Source organism: Bos taurus, chromosome 21, assembly GCF_002263795.3.
Source record: "Bos taurus isolate L1 Dominette 01449 registration number 42190680 breed Hereford chromosome 21, ARS-UCD2.0, whole genome shotgun sequence".
In the NCBI taxonomy this organism is placed as follows: Eukaryota; Metazoa; Chordata; class Mammalia; order Artiodactyla; family Bovidae; genus Bos; species Bos taurus.
In genome coordinates this window covers 27,956,107-27,972,616 of record NC_037348.1, presented here as the reverse complement: position 1 = coordinate 27,972,616, position 16,510 = coordinate 27,956,107, and the positions used below count along the sequence as shown (strand labels likewise).

The 16,510-nt window shown below is 53.0% G+C and overlaps 1 protein-coding gene across 10 annotated transcripts in view; it reads right to left on the bottom strand.

The window, feature by feature from the left end:
* Positions 1-16,184, bottom strand: part of APBA2 (amyloid beta precursor protein binding family A member 2) — a 138,740-nt gene extending 122,556 nt beyond the window's left edge. For 4 of the 10 annotated variants that reach the window (NM_001435113.1, NM_001435115.1, NM_001435112.1 and 1 more), the window contains exon 1: positions 15,622-15,833. The gene's annotated coding sequence lies outside the window, so the exon portion shown is untranslated. Of the gene's footprint in view, positions 1-15,621; positions 15,857-16,007 lie in introns of those variants that run through there. The other 6 variants (XM_059879043.1, XM_059879046.1, XM_059879048.1 and 3 more) reach the window with 3 other exon arrangements.
* Positions 16,185-16,510: the final 326 nt, after the last annotated feature.

Genomic DNA, 16,510 nt, shown 5'->3' with positions numbered 1-16,510 from the left:
CAAACTCACACCCCCTGCACTGGAAGTGTGGAGTCTTAACCACTGGACCATCAGGGAAGTCCCCAAAATAAGATATTTTAAACATAAATAATGACTTGTGGACATGGAACAACAGGCTAGTTCAAATTGGGAAAGGAGTACATCAAAGCTGTATATTGTCACTGTGCTTATTTAACTTAATATGCAGAGTATATCATGAGAAGTGCCAGGCTGGATGACTCCCAAGCTGGAATCAAAATTTTTGGGAAAAATATCAACAACCTCAGATATGTAGATGATACCACTCAAATGGCAGAAAATGAAGAGGAACTAAAGAGTCTCTTGATGAGGGTGAAAGAGGAGAGTGAAAAGCTGGCTTAAAACTTAACATTTATAAAACTGATCACAGCATCCAGTCCCATCACTTCACGGCAAATAGAAGGGAGAAAAGTGGAAACAGTTACAGATTTTATTTTCTTATGCTCCAAAATCCAGAGGATGGTGACTGCAGCCATGAAATTTAAAGATGCTTGCTCTTTGAAAGGAAAGTTGTGACAATTCTAGACAGCGTATTTTAAAAGAAGAGACATCACTTTACCGACAAAGGTCTGTATAGTCAAAGTTATGGTTTTTCCAGCAGTTATGTATGGATGTGAGAGTTGGACCATTAAAGCAGGCTGAACACCAAAAAATTGATGCTTTCGAACCATGGTGTTGGAGAAGACTCTTGAGAGTCCCTTGGACAGCAAGGAGAGCCAACCAGTCAATCCTAAAGGAAATCAAACCTGAATATTCATCAGAAGGACTGATGCTTAAGTCGAAGCTTCAATCCTTTGTCCACCTGATGCAAAGAGTCGACTCACTGGAAAAGGCCCTGATGCTGAGAAAGATTGAGGGCAGGAGGAAAAGGGGTCGACAGAGGATGAGATGGTTGGATGGCATCATCAGCTCAATGGACATGCATTTGAGCAAACTCTAGGAGATAGTGAGGTCTTCCCTGTAGCTCAAATGGTAAAGAATCTGCCTGCAACACAGGAGACCTGGGTTCAATCCCTGGGTTGGGAAGATCTCCTGGAGAAGGGAATGGCAGTCCACTCCAGTATTCTTGCTTGAAGAATCCCATGGACAGAGGAGCTGGGTGGGCTACAGTCCGTGGGGCTGCAAAGAGTCAGACACGACTGAGCGACTAACACTACTACTAGGAGATAGTGAAGGACAGAGAAGCCTGGCATGCTGCAGTCCATGGGGTCATAGTCAGACAGGACTTAGAGACTGAACAACTACAACATCAAATGGCTTGTAAGCCCAGGGTTCCGGTCCCTGCCTATGGTGCCCCAGCACCCCCTGCCTGGGGTGAGGAGCTCCCAGGGAAGGGATTTCTCTCTGGAAGAACATCATCACACCTCACTATCGGCCTGTATGTCCTGGGGAAGCCTCTGAGGCTCTCCACAGGCTCCCCCATTGGTTCTTGGTTTCCTCTTAAAACCCACAAGCAAACCCTGGACAAGGGTCCCCAGGGAGCCTGTGAGCTGGGAGGCCCCAGACAGGTAGCTGGAACGGTATTTGCTGGATGCTGCTCGATGGTGCAGCATCACAGGAGGGAGCAGGGATGTGGAGGAGCAGTGCGAGGGTAGGGGTGGGGAGAGAGGACAGGAAAGGGGGAGGGAAGGAAAGCAGGCCCCCCCACACACACCGTCTGTGGGCATCTGAGCCTTTCTAGAGGTCAATCTGCAGTCTTCACCTTCAGCCCAGCCATTCTACCTCTGGAAACATATCATAAAGAACCAGGGGATCTGACAAAAGAGAAGAGCAGAGCTACAGGGTATTTATCCCAGCATCCTTCAGGGCAGAAAACACTCTAAACAAGCCCAGCATCCAAGTGAGGGGCTGGTCAGTGCCTGATAGACAAACTCCCATCGCAGCAGGTGGAAGAACAGCCGAGAGGGAGGCGCGTGCCAAGCTCATGGAAGAATCCCTCCCCCATCCCCACCATTAAAGGTGCTGTCTGTATCACAAACACCTGCCACGAGACCAGCGAGAGGCTGACCACAGCCGCAGAGCCTGCTGTGCCAGGCCAGCTCCCAACAGGCACAGGAGGTGAGGGCAGCACCGAAGCACCCATGCCCGGACCCCAGCCTCCGCCTGGACAAACACACCCCTCAGACCCCGGTCCTGATCCTCAGACCACACAGGAGAAGCCGGCATGCTATCCCAGCAGCAGGTCAGGGATGAGAGTCCATCAGGGTGGAGCCAGGAGCACTGCCAGAACTGCTGAGGCCACATGGTGCCACCCCACCCCCTTTGCATCTCCATGGACCACCTCGGAAGAGACCACTGTGCTGTGGATCTCATCTATTTCAGACGGAGCAAGAGCAGAGACCACACGGGCCCAGGGCAGATGTGATGACCACATGCAGGATACAACCCATGAAGCCAAGTGGTCACTGCGTGGGCAGCTGATGGACAGTCTCCCAGCACAGCTGGAGGGGTGTGAGGGGCCGGGGAGAGTTGTGGGCACAGACAGCAAGACCTCTAGGATCTTGGGCAGGGTGGCCAGGAAAGCACCAGGCAGGGGGCCCACAGAACACCCAACTAAAATTTCTGGGCTGACCCAAAGAAGTTGTACACACACACACACACACACACACCCCCACTGACCCAAAGGAGTTGTATATACACACACACACACACACACACACACACACACACACACACAAACTCTGGTCTCTTCCTAAAACTCTCTGGTTTCCCACTCACCACAGAGCACATGACCCTCAAATGTTCAGGCTGTTTATGTCCGGTTTTCCTTAAGGGCTCAGCTCCTTCTTTGTGCATAAGGAAAACTTTCATGGAGAGAATGAATCCATATCAATTACTTGACCGGAGATCTCAGCATCCTACTTGGGTTTATGGACTCTGATTTCATTTTGAAAACACAGTGTGTATCTGCATATTAATAAGCACTTGTTGGAATGGCCTCATTTAATCATCTCACATTAAATTAAATATAATCTTGATTTTGATATTATTGTTCCAGCAGGAAAAGAAGCCATGAGTCAGTCAATTTAAAGTTCTCCTTGAAGATTCCAAGATGCTATACTGCTTTTTTCCCCACTTTTCATTGAAGTTTAATATAGGTACTGAAAACGTCCTTATCATAAATTTGAACCCACTCATGCAAACCACACGCAGAACAAGAAATGAGACACTTTTTGCAGCAATACAGATGATCATACTAAGTGAAGTCAGAAAGAGGAAGACAAATACCATATCACTTACATGTGGAATCTAAAATTTGGCACAGGTGAACCTGCCTACAAAACAGGAACAGACTCACAGACATGGAGGACACACTTGTGGTTGCCAAGAGGGAGGGGTGATGGAGGGAAGGATTGGGAGACTGGAATTTGCAGGTCCAAACTAGTATACAGAGCATGGATAAACAAGGTCCTACTGTATAACATATGGAAACATATTTGATATCCTGTGGTAACTGCTATATTGAAACTGGATAACCAACAAGGACCTACTGTATAGCACAGGGAGCTCTGCTCAATGCTATGTGGCAGCCTAGATGGGAGGGGAGTTTGGGGGAGAATGGATACATGTATATGTATGGCTAAGTCTCTTTACTGTCCACCTGAAACTATCACAACACTGTCAACTGGCTATACCCCAATACAAAATAAAAAGTTTTTAAAAGATTTCTATGGTCATAAGTAAAAAAAACAAAATCCTGCCATAAACCATAATGGAAAAAGAATATGAAAAAGAATTATATAATTGAGTCACTCTGCTGTACAGAAGAAATTAACACAACATTATCAATCAACTCTACTTCAATAAAATTTTCAAAAAAAGAATAAAAGAAATGGGACATTGTCAGCATCCCCCAGAAGCCCTCTGCCCTCCTGGTGCCCCTCCAATCACCATCTCCCAAAGGGCACCCCGACATCCCACCCCACATGGATAAGCAGCCCGCTGTCCTTCCTATCAGTGGAGCCACGCTGGAGGAACTAAGGACTCTCATGTCTGGGGTTTTGGCTCAGCATTATGTGCCAGGACGCCTCCAGGCTACTGCACATGTGCAGATCTGCAGGATGTTTCGTGTGTGACAAGCCTCGGTGCAAGGGGAGCAGCTGCTGGGGGACCTAGGATTGTCTGTAGCTTGGGGTGACCACTACCTGCCTTGGACGCTCTGGTGCACGTGTCCTGATGGCTCTGTTAGCCTCCTGTGGCCCCTGGAAGAAATGGGCCCCAGATACAGGGCTTTAAACAACTCAAGTTCAGGAGACTGGGAGTCTGGAAGCAGGTTCAGTGACGGAGGTCAAGGCGTCGGCAGGGCTGCTCACCTCCTGGAGACTCCAGGGGTGATCACCTCTGCTGACAACCCTTGACATGTGGTCACAATCCTTGACAGTCTCTGCCTCCATCGTCCCTGCCTTCTCCTCTGTTTCCACTCTCCTCTGCCTCTCTCAGAAGGACCCTTGTGGGGAATTCCCTGGCCATCTAGTGGTTAGGACTTGGGGCTCTCACTGACAGGGCCCTGGGTTCTATCCCAGGTCAGGGAGCTAAGATCCCACAAGCAGAGTGTGGCACAGCCAAAAAAAAACAAACAAATATATATAATACACACTATGTGTACTGGCAGTTTGGACGTGAAGTGAAGGTGTTAGTCTATTAGTCATGTCTGACTCTTTATGACCCCATGGACTATAAACTGCCACGATCCTCTGTCCACGGAAATTCCCAGGCAAGAATACTGGAGTGGGTTGCCATTCCCTTCTCCAGGGGATCTTCCTGACTCAGGGATTGAACCCCAGTCTTCTACATTACAGGCAGATTCTTTACTGCCTGAGCCACAAGGGAAACCCCAAGATTAATACAGTCAAAGCTATGGTTTTTGCAGTAGTCATGTACAGATGTGAGACTTGGACCATAAAGAAGGCTGAGCACCAAAGAATTGATGCCTTCAAACTCTGGTGCTGGAGAAGATTCTTGAGAGTACCTTGCACAACAAGGAGATCAAACCAGTCAATCCTAAAGGAAATCAACCCTGAACATTCATTGGAAGGACTGAAGCTGGAGCTCCAATCCTTTGACCACCTGATTCGAAAAGTTGACTCACTGACTCAGGAGACCTCATGACTGATGTGGGAAAGACTGAGGGCAGGAGGAGAAGGGGGCGACAGAGGATGATATGGTTGGATGACATTACCAACTCAATGGACATAAGTCTGAGCAAAGTCCAGGAGAAAGTGAAGGACAGGGAATCCTGGCGTGCTGCAGTCCATGAGATCGCAGAGAGTCAGACACAACTCAGTGACTGAACAACAACGAACAATACACACACACACACACACACACACACACTATTGGTTCTGGTTCTACAGAGAATCCAAACACGGTTACAGTTTATATACATTTCCCTCCTTGATGACTAATGGAGTTGAGGACCTTTCCATATGGTTATTGGGCCTTTTTAAGGGGTGAAATGTCTCTGGGCCCTTTTTCTCTTCAGTTGTTTCCTTTTCCTTGGACAGTGCATACTTTCAAAATGAGTAATCTGTTAGAACATTTTCCACTAAATACGTGTGTGGAGAAGAACATGTTTTTGGTGTCAGGCCATGAGACGTGAGGTCCAGGTGGATGCGAGCGACGAGTGGCCATGAATTCTGGACAGTGAACGCCCACCACAGCCTCCAGGCCCCTATCAGCCTGGATGGTTTCCAGAAGGAAAACATATGAGAACCTGAAGACCACTGTCAGTAACCAGGATGAGCGAGACAAAATTCAGTCCCAAATTAATGTGCTATGCCTCCACTCACTTCCTTGAAACAAGAGCTAATGTCATTTCAAGGAAGTGCTCATTACTTGGGACATTAAACAATATTTATATTTATACAAATGCATGTGTTTACGGATTCTTCCGCATCGGTCAGCAGCAGCTGCTGACCAGGTCTGCACAGTGATGGCCTGTCGATGGCTATGGGTACCACACGTGGGAACCATGGAGAGGCAGCCATGCCACCAGCGTGACCTCTGGCTTTCTGCCTTGAAATATTGGATGCTAAATACACCAGGGACTTCCCAGGGGACTCAGTGGTAAACAGTCCACCTGCCAATGCAGGAGACACAGGAGACGTGGATTCAATCCTTGGACTGGGAAGATCCCCTGGAAGAGGAAATGGCAACCCATGGACAGAGGAGCCTGATGGGCTACAGTCCATGGGGGGTCATGAAGAGTCGGACACGACTGACTGACTGACTGAGCACACAAAGACACACACACACACACACAAATACACCTAAGTCTAACTTCTCTTTATCACTGTAAAGGAAGAAAGCTGGTTTGAGACATCAGTCAACATAAACTGCAGCATACTCTCGGTGTTTGATGAAAACCACCAGGAGAGTTAGTGCAAGACCTGCTCCTCCTGCAGCAGTAACCACCACCTATAGCAGCCACATGGGCCTTGAAGGCAGAAAGGTCAGCACACAGAGAGCACCCATCCCCCAACAAATGTATCTTTCTCCCAACAAATCTTGACTCCTACAATAACTGCCCTGCAGCTAGCAGGCAGTTTCCACCGCTGGCACAGGGCAGTAAGCCATGCAAGAGGCATTCGCCAGCATCTCAGCCGGGTCCCCCCAGAGCCAGGAGCCTTGGAGAGGGAATGATACCTACCCCACCTGTGCCAGCGCAAACAGCAGGCTGACTAAAAAGGGAAACAGCTTTAAGACGTGTTCTCTTTATTTATTTTTGGCTGCACTGGGTCTTCGTTGCTGTGCAGGCTTTTCTCTAGTTATGGCGAGTGGGGGCTACTCTCCAGCTGTGATGCACAGGCTTCTCATTGTGGTGGCTTCTCTTGCTGTGGAGCACAGGCTCAGTAGTTGTGGCACATGTGCTTAGTCGCTCCGCAGCATGTGGGATCTTCCCAGACCAGGGATCAAACCCATGTCTCCTGCATTGGCAGGTGGATTCTTTACCACTGAGCCACCAGGGAAGCCCTGAGACTTTCTTCTGACCCTTCATTACCCAGAGGATGAATAGCACATCAGAGCCCAAAAGAGGAAGAAAAGACGAGTTGTGAATTCCCAGGGTTTCGGGGCCCCAGAGAAAAGCCCTTCAGGACACCCCTCCAAAAGCTCACCAGTCTGCACAGGCCCCTGGAGCCCAGCTTTTTGACCTGCAGCCTGGCTACTCCCTCCTTCCCCCTGCCCTTGCCCTCTGCACAGCTGGTGCAGGACTCAGTCCCCCTCCCTACAGATGCCAGAAAGTCCCCAGGAGCCTTGGCAATGGGACGAGGACAGCCACCTGCTGGGGAGGACAGCCCCATTACCTCGACCTGGGTCCCTCTAGACTTTCACACTTGCCAACAACTGGACAGAGCCCTCCCAGCCATCCATCCCTTGTCCTTCCAAATAAGTCAGCGGGGCCATGGAGTTTAACTCCATGTGAGCAAATTAATAACATGACTTATGGTTTGCCAGGGACTTTGTCATTCTTATAGAGGAACAGTGGTGATTTAATCTAGAAAGTCTATAAATCTCTAAAGGGTAAAGTTAAACATCTGAGCTAGCAAGGCCAGGATGTGGACATGGCAGCCTCTGCCCACATCAAGCAGGGAGCTCTGTCCTTTCCCACTCCCCAAGCCTCCCCGACCCGCCCTAGCTCTCAGCACACCCCCCCTCCTCATCCTTAACGTCCCCTCCCGTGGTCCACTGGACCCCGAAGCTGAGTGATGGAAACACCTCCTAGATACATCACGGGACAGAGTACTTGTCTTCCCATCTGTTTTGCCCCCAGCTACAGTGAGATGCCCCCACACGTCCAAGGCTGCTCAAGACCCAGACGGTCAAGACCCACCATCTCCTGCTCTGACCTGCCCAAACCACATTATCCTACCACCAAACACTCAGCCCTCACCCCCATACTGGGTACCCTCTCCAGACTGGCCCCTCTGGCCTGAGCTCTAGATGGGCAAATCCACCCACTCTTTCAGGATGGGGTACCTAACCCAAGTCCCCCCCGCCCCATGCTGGGTGCTCACACCTTCACCCTGGGATACTCTGGGGGCAGACACTCTGGGGCCAGAGTCACACTCGGCATCTGATCCCCCCACACCCTCCAGTAGCTCCCCTTCACTCCTCTCCTGACTACACCCAGCTCAAGACAGGGATCAGAATAATGGAACACAGCCGGCACTCAGGAAATACCTGTTGGATGGATGGATGGTTGGATGGATGGATGGGTGGATGGGTGGATGGGTGGATGGATGGTTGGATGGAGCCCCTGGCAAAAGGGTTCCAGGGTAACTAAAGAGAAGAGCACCTGCCCCTGCACTAGCACTGCAGAGACCTCACAGATGAGAGGGCTGGAAGGGAAATGCTAGGGGCTGCCATTAAAGTGCCTGGCACCCCTTTTTCCATTATCAGACAAGTCATCTCATAATGGATAAAAGGAGCAACACATGCAGAGTTAAGGAAGGGTTCCCAAAGCTAGGAGTGGAGAGAATACTGCCATATCCAGGGACCCCCGCCGCCAGGGCAACTCCCTCATGAAGTGGACGCAGCAAGAGATGTCTCTGCCTTTGGGGAGGCAGGGGGGGGTGTCACAGCCACTGAGGCAGCGCTGTTCTCACTGCTGATTAAGCACAGATCAGCCTGTGATCAAGAAGAAAACCATTCCTTGAGGAAATGCAATTAATTGAAAAGCCGAAACCTGAAAAAGCCCAAAGGAGACACACAATCAAGAGTTCTCGGTCTGGAGGGGCTCCTGCTCTGAAGAGTTTCAGCTCAGGGACGTCCCCCCAAGAGCAGAGAGCTGATGGCATGTCCACCCTGCCACACGCCAGCTCCCTCCTGTTTGCCCCTCAAAGGGCAGGGAAAGGTCAGGGGCAGAATCTTTGCTGCACATGGACACAGAGAAAGGCACGTCCAGGCAGGGCTGAGGTCAGACCTGCCTCAGGGACTTGCACTCAAGCGGTCAGGCCAGGTGGGCAGCACCAGGACCCACTCTCCAGTGGTCAGCCACCAGGGTTCACTGCAACCAGAGGGGTCCAGCTAGAGTCCCAAGGTAGCACCTGGTGTCTAGGCCTGGCAGGCGAGCTGGAACACACACACAGAGCACACCCGGCGACTGGCACCGAGCGGGCGCTCTACTGTAACAGACGCTCACACACACACCCGCATCTGGTCTAGCTCCGTCCTTGCCGCAGTGGCCGGCTGACAAGGAGGAAAGGGCAGGCCTTGATGTGCCCCTCTCAGGAGGAGGCCCTCTCTGGCCAGCGGCTGCTGGAGGCTTCCTGGACCTCCCGATTCCCCACCCCTGACAGCTGTCACCGGCTCTGAGTGACACGCACAGATATCAGAACACACGGCCCATCATCACACCGGAAGACCCAGGAACACAAACTGAGTTTCACTGGAGCAACTTACACGCCTGCTGTCTGATTGGGGAGGTGGGGTGAGAAATCCATCATCACTAAACAGAGGCACCCGCTCAGCAAACAGGTCTCCTAGTTTCCAAACAATGGATTTTTCCAAGACTTTGACAGACCAACAGGGGAAAACTACACAACATTTCTTTTTCAAACTTTAAACTTCTTATTTTATATTGGGGTATAGAGGTTAACTATGTTGTGATAGTTTCAGGTGGACAGCAAAGGGACTCAGCCATACATATACATGTATCCACTCTCCGCCAAACTCCCTTCCCATCCAGGCTGCCGCATAATGGTGAGCAGAGTTCCTTGTGCTATATAGGAGGTCCTTGTTGGTTATTCATTTTAAACTACATTTTTTAAAGGGAAATTAGCGATGCACATGACAGCTCAGAGAAATTCATGTTTAGAGCTGCCTTGCTGGAGAATGAATTCCATGAATGTAAAACCAAATCATGGAGAAATAAATAAACACATATTTTTTAAAAATACTATCATATATAGGGTTATGAACAAACTCAGACACAAGTGAGCAACTGGACAACAACAAATCACACATAGATACATATCTATCTCCCAAATGAAAATTCTAAATGCCACTAGTGGTCTCCTACTTCCTGACTGTTGACTAATTAGAATTTGTTGAGAACAAGTACCTAAGTATTTCACAGCTGAGTGTTTTTTAGCTGAGTTTAGTCCAGGGGCTGCTGCTGCTGCTAAGTCGCTTGCAGGAAGTGCAAAGAACCCATGATACCTCCAAATGCAAAGAGGAAAACACCTTACAAACCCAGCAACGACAGTTGTGCTGGGCGGCAAGCTCCCAGGCCCTCTTGTTGTCCCCATGAAGGCCCCAGGGTTACCCGTGATGTGTCCATAACTCTCCAACCACCAGTCAGAGCTCAAGGTACACAGTTCACCACCACCAGATTATCTAAGCACAGGCTGAAAATGAGCTCCTGAATTGTATCTATCACATAGGCTTCCCTGGTGGCTCAGCAGTAAATGCGTCTGTCAATGCAGGTGACACAAGTTCGATCCCTGGTTCGGGAAGATCCCCTGGAGAAGGGAATGGCAACCTACTCCAGTATTCTTGCCTGGAGAATCCCGTGAACAGACGAGCCTGGCAGGTTACAGTCCATGGGGTTGCAAAGAGTGAGACATAACTGAGCAACTGAGCACATGTACACACCTATCACATAGGTGGTCACAAGTCCTAGTCATGCCCACCCAGTTTAAAAATAAATCTTATGCAAACTGGGCCCCATTGAGATGTTGAGGGGGGAGATAGGGAGGATGCAGGTGATAGGGGATTGTCGGGGAGGGACATCATGGGCTCTGAAGGCTCACCAACCAATCTCAGCAATGCCTGAAACAGTAGCAGCCTTAAGCAAGTCACCACTGCCTGGTCCTAGGTTACCTCGCTGCCGAGTGAAGACATGCCTCTCATGCTTGGCAAAGAACTATTTAAACAGCACATACTAAGGAAGAGAAGGCAACACACAGAACTGCCCAATGAGGGACTTCCCTGGAGGTCCCTTGATTAAGACTTCACCTTCCAATGCAGGGGGTGCAGGTTCAATTTCTGGTCAGAGAACTAGGATCCCACAAGCCTCACAGCGAAAAAACTAGAGTATAAACAACAGAAGCAATATTGTAACAAATTCAATAAAGACTTAAAAAAATATCTCCACAACAAAAGAATCTTTAAAAAAAAATAAAAAGTGCCCAGTGATGTGTATTTCATCCCAGTCAGTTTCTCCATCCAAAACCACCTTCGAATGCCAGAGTGCTTCCATTTCCAGAAAACCCACAAGATGCAAATATCTGTGTGGTCAGGAGATGCCAGCATCTCAAGCCTGTATTTTTTCTCTTTAATTTTGATCCTTCATGCACAAAACCACAGATGCAGCCCCTTATATCAGAACAGCACCTGAGAGTGTAGGAAGCATGACAGTCTCCCACTAGGCTGTATGTAAAGCCAGCAAAGCTGACCCTTCAAACTCCCAGTAAAACGAAAGAAGCCACAGCCAGCCTGTGACCACTGGCATCCAGGAAGCTCTGGCCGAGCACCAACCTCTCACCTCAGTTCAGTGCTGGACTTCTTCTGGGATCAAAACCAGCCTGGCAAGCGCTATCAGGCACCTATGACAGAGGCTGAGAAAGGCGCCCAGGGCTGGTGGCTCACCCAAGGCCCCAGAGATCAGTGACAGTTGTCCTCCTTATAAAACCAGTGGCCCCCTCCAGTGGGGCCAGAGCACAGGTAGGGAGAATCAGGTGGGGAGAATCAGGTAGGGAGAATAAGAGGAAAGACCAGTTTAGAAACTTAGGTGAAGAAGGTAGGGAACTTGAGCCAGAGGGGGTCTTATTCCCAGCACATCCATGACCAACCGAGGTGAGCGCAGGCACAGCCTGAGAGCTGACCAGCCAAACAATCGAGAATCCCAGAGGAGCTTCCATGGAGGATCAGAACGCCCACTACTGGGGCTGGATGGCCTTCCGGCCACGTGACATCTGGCCTGCTGCCCCCCCACCCCCCACCTCTCCATCACTCTCTCCTGCCAATCCAGTGTAGGCAAGGTTCTGCTGGAGGTCTGGGAGGGACCAGCTGTGAATGCAGCTGTTTTTAGGTGTGGGGTCTGGGGAAGGGAGCAGCAGGGCACCAGGCTTGTACTGGAAGGAAGCACGATGCTCCTGGGGTTTCATTCATTCATTCATCCATTTAACAAGTTGGGCTGAGGGTCAACCAGGTGCCAAGCACTATTCTTGTTTCAGGGACACAGAAGTCAACACAGTCTCTATGTTGGAGTGGTAAGAGACAGAATAAAAGTATATATATCGTAAATTGTGTTAGGTCCTAAGAAGAAACACAAAGCAGGGTTAACATGAAAGGCAGAAATGATGCTAATTTATGTAGGGAGCTGAAATACAGACAGAAGTGAGTGAGAGAGCAAGCCAGGTGGACATATGCAGGAGGCACATGCCAGGGAGATGGAAAGCAAGTGCAAAGGCCCTGAGGCAGGCAGGAGCTCAGCAAACTTGGCAACTGACAGAGCAGAAGGGAAAAATCCATATTCATCTGGGATGATCAAAGATAGACACGGGCCAAGGTGGCAGGTGGGGCTGGGGTGGGGATGACACAAAGCAAGCCTGGGCAATGAGCCTGCCTGACGGCATGGCTGGGAGCGAGGAAATAAACCTGCAGAAATAAAAATCAGGCTGAGGGTGTGGAGAGGGCCCTGGGGAGACACTGCAGGCTTGAGTGAGGGACACCAGCCCAGCCCAGCCCGGGACACCCTGCAGCTAGCATAGAAATCACAAGTCAGGCAGCAACAGCACCTGCCGAAACGGGGTCGGGGGTTCCCAAGAAGACTCGTGAATCTCAGCCCCACCGAGACAGCCTGGCTGCGTGACAACAAGGTCGCTGTCCTCCCTGGCTCCCTTGTGCATCCAAGAGGACTGGGAGAGAGGAGGACTGCCCACAGGAGAGGCAGGGAAGAGGCACCCATGACAGCCGAGTCAGCCCGTGCCTGCAGGCTGCTCTGAGGCACCAGCTGGAGCCAATCCAGGTGGTGGGTGGGGCCTCGAAAGGGGCCAGAGAATCCCCCTGTGGGCACACAGCCAACTATCAACCACCAACTGGGCACCTAGGCCCCACTTGGTGAACAATCATCTCAGACATGACCAACGGGATGGAGCCACACAACCGTCAGTGTCCACGTCACTCCCCATTCCTGCCAGGTCAGGGCTCAGGAACCCCAGCTCTCTGCCACTTTCTCAAGGCAGAACGCTGCTTTCTGCCACTTGTTCTGGAAGGAAGCCCTCCATGCCAGCTCAGGGCCTCCCTCTGTGGCCACCTGCACCCAGTCCTCCAAATTTCCCCGACACAAACATCTGTCCAAGACTTCAGACCCCAGTGTGACCAGAGGCCCTGACCTGCTGAGTCCCTGGATCAGGTGCTCAGGGCTTAGGATGGGGAGGAGTGCGCAGGCAGAGCTGAAGCCTGGTGGGAGGGGAGGGGTTGTGCTTGTGCCCTGGGGCTCCTGTCCCTCCACAGACCTCAGGGCTGCCCAAGTCAAACAAAGCCCAGCCCGAGGCAAACTTCCCATCACACGAGATTTTCCTGAGTTCCTCAGCTGTGTCTAGGAAACATTAAGGTGTTTTGGCACTCCCTCTCAGCTCCAGGGGTGCGACTGGTGTCTTTTACAATTATCTTTTATTTCTATCCCGTATTTCTTAGCTCAGTTGGCAAATTGGATTATTTATGCGCCTCCATTTCACAATACATCCCCACCAATTATCCCTGTGAAACTAATTTTTTTTTTAAAGGGTTAGAAGTACCAAGGCAGAGCCAAGTTAACAAACCACAAGTCCAGCCCGGGGCAACCGAGAACACAAGCAAGAGGCCAAAGATTAAGAAACTGACCACACAGGCTTCGTCCACGTGCCAGTGCCCACCCCACCTCTCTTGTTCACACAGGCAGGAACGCGCGTGCGCGCGCGCGCGCGCGTGTGCACACACACACACACACACACACCCCATCTGGTTCAGCCCACACTTCTCCCAGGCAGAGAAGCCCAGTACCCTGGAGATGGGAAGGCAGGCAATGGGGGAGGGGCCCGACCTTGCTCCCCAACCAATGAGCAGAGGTCTGGAGAGCCAGGCCCCACAGCAGACTCTCAGGGCGCCTGTCACTAGGGCCACCACCCAGACCTAGTGCAGCTCTGGAGACCCATCCAAGGGTCTCTCTGCCAGTGCCCACCCAGGAGGCAGCCCACTCAGCAAGCTGACTCCTCAGCAAGCTCCAACTCGCTCACTAACACCCTGGACACCATCCTGAGTGCCAGCAGGCTCCATGCCAGGGTCATTTGCTGCTCAGGAGCCACCAACCCCCTTTCCTGAGTGCAGATGGAGGCAGGACGGACAGCCCCCCAGCAGTGAGGGCACAGGGCAGGGCATCCTGGCTGGAGGACCCTCAGTGTCCCCTGAAGAATGGAAGCCCCCAAGAGAAGGCAAGACCCTCCCCCTCACCTCACCTCACCAGAAGGACCACTAACCCAGAGGCTTGGGAAAGGAGCCATCCACCAGGCTGTGGGTACCCTGCAGAGCAAACTGAACGTGTACCCCAGGAAAAGCTGTGTGGTTCCCACCCTGGAAGCCTTCAGGTCATTATTCCCAAAAACATTATTTTTCTCAAAGAGAAAGAAGGAGGGCATGTGAGGGGCGGTATTCTCAGAAAAGGGACAGAGGCTGAAGAGGTCAGGGACAGCTCAGCCTACGGGATGAAGGGCACAAAGGAGATTCCCCACTTGGGGGTTGACCGTCCCCACGGCCATTTATGAGTTGGCTTAACCACCAGATTTGAGGTTGGCCCCTATCAGGCCGGATCCAAACATATGTGAAAAAAATTAAGTCTTCCTTCTGCAAGTAAATACTAAGTTGAGACAAGCAGGTACAATCTCAGCCTCCATGCTCAGCGAGGCTCGGGAAGGGTGGGCCCCTAGCTACCCTCCCTCGGCACCGGGTCCAGGGCAATTTCGACCCCCAAGTCCCCAGCCCCGCGGCCTTGGCACACCGAGGCCCGCTGCCTGGCCCGCCCGGGGCACAGCCCGGCTCGGGGGCGGGGGCCTCGCCCTTCGCATAGACCATCAGTAGCAGCCAGGCCGAGGGGAAAGGGGCTGGGAAGACGGGGCAGGTTCGCGCCGCGCCCCCAGCCCAGCGCTGGCCGCCCAGGGGAACCCGACTGTGGAATTTTTAACTGAGGAGTTTCTCCCGCTGGGCCTCGTTATAAAGGAAAAGAGTGGAGGGCTAGAAAACCGGGGCTCGGCTTCTCGAGTGACAGGGAACCCAGAAAAGACCCCAAACTCGGGAGTTACCGCCCCTCACAGGGACTCAGTACCAGTGCCGAAAGGGGCCGCGGAATACTCCAGCGGCCCGACCAGCCCGGCGGGACCCGAGCGGGCAGCCGCCGCGGGTCTGCGTCCCTGGTCTGCGCCTAGTCGCCCCTCGCCGCCGCGCCCCCGCCCGGGATGCGCGAGCCACCAGCTCGGCCCCGCCGAGCTCGCCCGGTCCGTACTCCTGATCCGCGCGGCGCCCCCCGCCCGCAGCGCCGCCCGATCGCGCCCCCCGCGCCCGTCCCGGCGCCCCCAGGCTGCGGCCGCTCTGGGGAAGGGTCGGCCGGCCCGGACCCCGGTTTACCTGGCCCGAGCTCCGGGCCGTGCGGGTGCACGGCCGCCGCCGCTGTGTCCCCAAGGCCGAGCGCGGGGCCGCCGCCGCAGCTCTTTGTGAGCCGCGCACCGAGATGCTGCCGAGCCCGGGAAGCTGGATAGCGGCGGGCGCGCCCCGAACGCGGCATACGGCACGCAGGGCCGCTCCTGCCCGGCCCACGCAGCGGGGCCCGCGGGCGCACCCCGCACCGGCCTGCGGCTGGACGCCCGCGCCCCGCCCCGCCCTGGCCTCGCCAGCGCCCCTCGCCGGGCGAGAGCGCGCGGCGGGAAGACCAGGAGGAGGACAAAGATGCGTGCGCGCCCAGCCCCCTCCCCGAGCCCGAGCCCCGACTCTCGGCGGACTTGCGGGGGGCGCACCTGGGGCCCAGGTCCTGTGGGGCCGGCCTCGAGGCCCTGGAGAGCACAGATTCCCCGGCTCGCCTGGCACCTGCAGGATGAGGAAACGCGGGGGTCTAGTCCTCCGGCGGGTGGAACAGGTGACAGCGAGGTACCCCTGCGCCGGCACCTGCCCCGGGCGCCACGCTGCCCCCTGGCGGGCTCCCTAGCGCATGTGACGGAAGGTCCTGCCCACCGCGCCCTGTTCGGCTCTGCGCAGAAGTCGCGGGGAGATCACGGCCTCTGAGAGCCCCCTCTGGAGGGCAGGCCCCCAGCGCCACCCCGCCATAGATCACTGGCTGCGTCCCAGGCCCCTGGGAACCATCCCATCACCCCGTTCCCAATATCCTGTGCTGCCCTGGCCTGACCACTGGCCTCCCCTCCCCCAGGGCCTCACCCCAGCCCTTTCCCTCCTTGTCGTCCTAAATGGAGAAGGACCCAAATCTATACACTATACTCCAATAAAATTAAAAAGAACTCAAGTG